Source organism: Pinus tabuliformis, chromosome 1_2 (genome assembly GCF_031772625.1).
Source record: "Pinus tabuliformis cultivar Carrire ecotype Pingquan chromosome 1_2, CPIR1, whole genome shotgun sequence".
Classification (NCBI taxonomy): domain Eukaryota; kingdom Viridiplantae; phylum Streptophyta; class Pinopsida; order Pinales; family Pinaceae; genus Pinus; species Pinus tabuliformis.
Genome location: NC_142298.1, coordinates 87,583,365 through 87,589,329, shown reverse-complemented (window position 1 = coordinate 87,589,329; position 5,965 = coordinate 87,583,365). Strand labels below are relative to the sequence as shown.

General features: G+C 42.3%; 1 long non-coding RNA gene and 1 other non-coding gene across 2 annotated transcripts; both read left to right on the top strand.

The window, feature by feature from the left end:
• The first annotated feature begins 456 nt into the window (after positions 1-456).
• Positions 457-527, top strand: TRNAG-GCC (transfer RNA glycine (anticodon GCC)). Its single transcript has one exon. It is a non-coding gene; the product is annotated as a tRNA-Gly (tRNA).
• A 1,150-nt stretch (positions 528-1,677) lies between these two features.
• On the top strand, positions 1,678-4,531 carry LOC149204564 (uncharacterized). The gene is made up of 2 exons (XR_016251784.1): positions 1,678-1,796; positions 3,347-4,531. It is a non-coding gene; the product is annotated as an uncharacterized LOC149204564 (long non-coding RNA).
• The last annotated feature ends 1,434 nt before the right edge of the window (positions 4,532-5,965 follow it).

Sequence of the window (5,965 nt, the reverse complement as noted above, 5' to 3'; positions counted from 1 at the left end):
ATGGGAACCAGATGAGACATGGGTTTCCTAGTTCGGTTTTTGGTAATACAGCTTTTACTGTTTTTTAACTCAAAGTGATGCGATCAATAGCACTGTAGTGCCAACTTCAAATATGAGAATTTGAATTCAATCGGTACCAATTTGGTGACAAGTTAGGAATGGGAACTGGAACGGAATGAAAAATGGACCTTATGTCTGATACCTCTCCTCGGTAGAGTTTCAGGAGCTCTTATTGAATATTTCTTTAAATCTTTTATACGGAGGTTAGCATAATGCATGCCTTGGTAAATTGGTAAATCTTCGGTTTGAATCTACCGTTGGACGTTCTTCAGTTTTGGTTATGCTAAGTTCAATGCTGAAAATATGTTTTTCATTTTCGCTTTAGAATTTTGGAAATATATTAAAAAAGAGTATGAAATGAGAAGAGTTATTTGAAAACATTCAATTTTCATATTCGCACCAGTGGTCTAGTGGTAGAATAGTACCCTGCCACGGTACAGACCCGGGTTCGATTCCCGGCTGGTGCATTTCGTGTTTTCTGTTTTTCATTAGCTCTTTCCTTTTTCTCCCGATCGGTAGCTCTACCCCTGTTTCTGCGGGTTCGGGGAACACAACCACTCATTCTTTCTGACAGGGCTGCCGCATTGTCTTCCACCGCTGCTCAGTTGAGGGGCGTCGCTCCTTGATACAGCTTTTAGAAGAACCCACTACCCCCAAATCGCAGGAGCTCCTCATCAGAGCAGTAAATAGTCTCTCTGCTTCCCTTAACACTGGTAAGGCCTTGATTTCTTCTTCAGGGTTTCTGAAGCAACTGGCCTTTGTTCCGAAAAAGGGGCATTCGACTGTCCAGCAGCTTGCTTCTTTCGCTATCTCCAATCTTTCATTCAGCAATGAATCCAATAAAGCATTGGGTGGTGCAGGGTGTATTCCCCCTTTGCTGAAGACGTTGGAAGCGAAGCCAAGCACATCTCAGGAGGTGGCTGCTCCGACACTTTTTGCATTGTTCTTTGTGCAGACCAACAGGAGGGAATTCATCAAGGATGACAGAAGTGTGGCCCATCTGGTGCAATTTCTGGATCCTAGAAACCAGACTCTGGTTAAAAAGGTTACCCTTCTCTGCATTGCTGGTTCTCTCAACCAATAAAACCTGGGAGAAGATTGCCACTGCTGGAGCATGTCAATATCTCCAGAAGCCCGGAGAGGTGGCGGTTGAAGGTGCCAAAAAGATCCTTCAAAGACTCGCAGGAAGCGGGCTCAGCAACATCTTCAGCTAACAAGGAAGACTGTACTGCCCAAAATCATCGGGCAAGTGCAGAGAAGGAAAAGCAGAAATCCATAGATGAGACACCAGGAAATAATATATTGTAGATGATGTTCATAAGGAAGATTGGAACACCCAAGTATCAACTGTGGGGGAAAATGATGGGATCCTGACCAAGGAAAATAATCACAGTGCTAAAAGACAGAAGGGTAAAGGGAAGATACTGAAGAAGCGATTGATATCAGATCTCATTGCTGTAACCCCATTTGAACAACTTGAATGCAACGAGGAAAGCTGGAATTGTAAGGCCAAGAGTATGTCAAGAAAAGCAAGAATTGGCAGGCCAAAGAAGGATATAACACGAACATGGGGAGTCTCCAAAGCTGCAGCATACCGATTGAGAAAATTCAAAGAGAATTCAAATTATAGTTCTACAGTTCGAGAAAAACCAGATTTAGGATCTGTAAAAATTAAGAGAAAACCACAATGCTTGGATGTTTCATATCAATCTTCAGCAACGGCCAAGTCTCTAGAGGTACACCTCTTGATGTTAGCTTATCAGAATTCCCGGATCCTTAGCTTGCTCTGTTTTAATTTTCTTCTTGAAAGCCTTTTTTAACAAGCTACAAGATACCTGACTCATGATGTGCCTACAGAATTATGAAGCTCTATCACTGGAATTCAAAAGCTTAAATTGCTAACACATTTATACAATTTTTGGGGGTTCAAGGTGACAAAAATTTAGGAGGAAACATATATAGCGCAAAAAATTCAGTGTTAACACTGATCTATCTTATCCAATTATACTTCATCACAGACCAGAACGATTCTGTTAACTAGTCAGTTATATTCTCTGCAAGCTTTTTTAGAGGAAATGCCTCATGTCATCTGAATTCTGAAAATAGTAACTATTGATGGATATTATGTGTTGGTGATAAATGATTTCTTCTACTCCCAGCTCTTTTTTTCTTTAACGTGAATATTTCTTTAACGTGAATATGTGTCTGTATTAGGTCTTGGCAGAAACGTCATTTCCTAAATGTTGTGGATCCCTAGAGATTGAGCGTACCTTAAAATATTAAGTCTTTGTGGCCCTTTTTGCTTGTTACTCAAAACATTCCACTGCATTAGTTACTGATTGTCTTTGTCATCTCATACGCCTCTTTCTTGTGAGCTTGTCGAGATTCCTTTTTGTCCCATTTTCCTAAAATTCACTTTTAACATGCTACAGAATACTTGAATGATGAGATGTCTATAGAATTGTTAGGCTGTACAAATTTATACAATTTTTTGGGTTCAAGATTACATTGTTATATTGCTAAAGTGTAGTGTTAGACCTGATCTACCTTATCCAATTACACTTCATCACTGGCCAGAACAACTTTGTTAACTAGTCAGTTCTATTCTCCGCATGTTTTTCTAGAGGATATGCCTCCTGTCATTCGAATTCTGAAAATAGTAACTATTGATGGATATTTCTCTGCTGGTGGTAAATGATTTCTTCAACTCCCAGTTTTAATTTCAAGCCACCTTAAATTCCATCCCTTTTATTAACATGAATCTGTCTCTATGTTTGGCCTTGGAAAAAAATGGTATGGATCCCTACAGATTGAGCGTACCTTGAAATATTAAGTCTTTCTGGCCCTTTTTGCTTCCCATGCATGTTACTCAAACATTCCACTGCATTAGTTACTGATCATTTTTAGCATGCTACAAGATACCTGAATGATGACATGTCTGCAGAATTGTTCAGCTCTACACTTGGAATTTAAGCATAAACTGATAACAAATTTATACTATTTTCTGAGGTCAAAATCACTAATATTTTAGTATGATACGGTTTTATTTCTCAAAAGCTATTGTTAGACCTCGTATAGCTTATCCAATTGCACTTAATCACAGACCAGAACAACTCTGTTAAATTGATCCGATCTATTCTCTATAATCTCTTCTTGTAGAAATGTCTTAATGTCATTTAAATTTCGAATATGATAATTCTTGATGAATATTTCCTTGTTGATGGTAACTGATTTCTTCAACTCCCAGTTTTAATTTCTAGCCATCTTACTGTTGATTTTTGTGTAGCTTGGGAGTTACTCCAAGCCCTAGTGTTTGAGGGTTGGAGCTCAAAGCACCACAAGTATGCTTGTGAGCTTGGAACCCAAGCCTGGGGTTTTGCACCCATAGATGTTTGGGCCAAAACCGTGACGAGTCTTTGACATGTGATGAATGAGGATGATAGCCCTCGGCGAGATGATTCTAACGCAATGAGAATCATCTAATTCTGAGTTGTCGTTGAGGAGTTATGAATTTTTTAAGGTTAATGATGGGTTTGCAAGTGTGTATGTAGGTCAGCCTAAGGTGATTTAGGCTCATGACAGTTGGCAGCCCCTCATTATGACGTTTTATGAAGTCCCTCTTATTAGTATATATAGAGGGTGAGTGTGAGGCATTTTAGACATCCATTGGTGCATCACAAGAGCTCATCAAAGGAGCCCAAGGAACTCGGCTAAGGGAGAGAGGTAACTTTGTGGAAGCCGCAGCAAGAAGGCTAGGGCAGCGAGGGAGTTAAGGTTTGTTTCAGGGCTAACCGAGCTTGTTAGAGGGCCGAGGAGCTGAGCTTGGAGGCTGAGTTGAAGAAGGGTGAACGCAGGTCTGTTTGGGGCAGCGAAAAGGTAAGGGAAGTCTGTTTTGAGTGGGCTGTAGGTGACAGCGTGGGATTGTGGTAGGCCACAAGCCTAACCACTTCAAAACAGGGACAGTGTGGAGAGGTTTTGGGCCAGATTTGTGCCCAGAATAGCAACACGTATGTGGAGGACTCTTCCTTAGTAGGGCCGCAGAGATTAAGAGCTGTTTTTGTGGATGGTTAAGGGCTGGTGCAGCATGCCTTGATGCCCTAACCAGTCACAGCTACAACAGCAAGAAAACAACAGACCTGGAGCAGCATTATCTTGTGATGGGTCATAGTCTTGACCAGTGTTTGGATCATTTATAGGGCAGCCTGTGGAAGTCAAAGAGGAGGGGCAGACCTCATGGTTAGATGCCCTAAACCAGTGACAGTTTCCACAGTGATTAGGAAGCAGCTTGGATCAGTTTGATGGGTTGCTTGTAGGAGGCCTTAGGAGTTGTTTGGAGGAGCCCACGTGGATTGTTGGGAGGCTTACCAAGCAGCCAAGGTGACAGCGTGCACATCAGATTGGAAGGCAAGAGGACAGCAGCAAGGAGTGTTGCTGATGTTCCCTTGGTTGATGAGATGATGGTGCCCTAGGAGAGGACATGTTGTTGATGCCCAGATTTGTGCAATAGCTCCTCTATTGCAGAAGCAAAGGTTGGATTGGTGGAGTCTGTGGGCAGCCATGTGTAAGGGTCTCCTAAGTGTGGGGATGTTCTAACTAGGTGCAGATGCTACAGCATGGACTTGGTCTCTTGTTGGACTGTTGGAGGGCAGCGTGAGAGAAGACCAAGTGTGGATGTGGATTGGGCACTTATGGTCTGTTGGAGGACAACGTGATAGTGTCCAAGTTGAAGCCAGGTGAGCAACACCTTGATGGACAAAAGGCAGTTGTGAGAGAGGCAATTGTTGAGCTCAAGGGTTGATGAACCAAAGGAGCGGTTTTGGAGCTCGAGACTTGTGTGTGGAGAAGGACATCTACAACAAAAGATGGGCAGTCCTCCTAGCTCGTGTTCATTGTGGGAGATGGACATCTTGCAGTGATAGGTGGCAGCCCTCCGTGCCCTATGTTGGTCTTCATCGGAGAAGTGCAGGAAGACCATAGGGGGCTGAAGTCCTTGAGTAACCGAGGAGTAGCAGTGAGCAAATTGCGAGTTGTTCACAAGTCGAGTTGTGAACAACTCAACAGGAGTCTCGATGTGTTGTGGCCTTGATGGACGAAGGCACAACTAGAGAGCAGATTGGATAGCCAAGATTCAATGGCTAGATGGACTTGGAGCATTGATAGAGGCAAGAGCTGCAGATCAGGAGCCGAAGGACCGGGCAGGTACAGGGTACGACCGAGAGGAGCTGAGAGAGCGCACTACAGCCAGATGGTCAGAGTATCTTGTTGAGGACAGATTGGTTGTCGATGGACTGACACCAAGTCCCAGTTTTGTATCTTGTACTAGTGGATGTATGAGGGCCATTATCCCTGGTACGGGAGCCCTAGACTGTTGTATTATATGTTGTTTAATATAACGAAGTTGGGTTGAAAACTGTAAAAAGTTGTCTATATTCTGTGCATGTGTGATTTACTGTTGTTTATATTCCGCTGTGCAAAGTAGTATCGTTGAGATTCTTGGTTTGGTAGCGTCAAATATTTTAAGATTCTATCCTAGACCCAAGATCGTGGAAATTCAACAATTACATTCCACCTTCACTTTTGGCGTGTATGCTGTATCTTTTTATTTAAGGCCCTGGCAGATATGTCATTTTCTCAATGATGTGGATCCATAGAGATTGAGCTTGCCTTGAGATATTAAATCTTTCTGACCCTTTCTGCGTCAGCTGTATGTTTGTTGAACATTCCACTGCATTAGTTACTGACATCTTTTTTTCTCGTGGGAATTAATTGACATCTTAAGAGTGTTCTTGAAAACTACGTAAGGTTCTAATAGAGATTCCTTTTATTTCTCTTAAGATGGGATTAAAGGTCATGATTCCTCAGGACAAATTACTTAAGAGTTTGGTCCCCAACTTAGTGCTTGTTG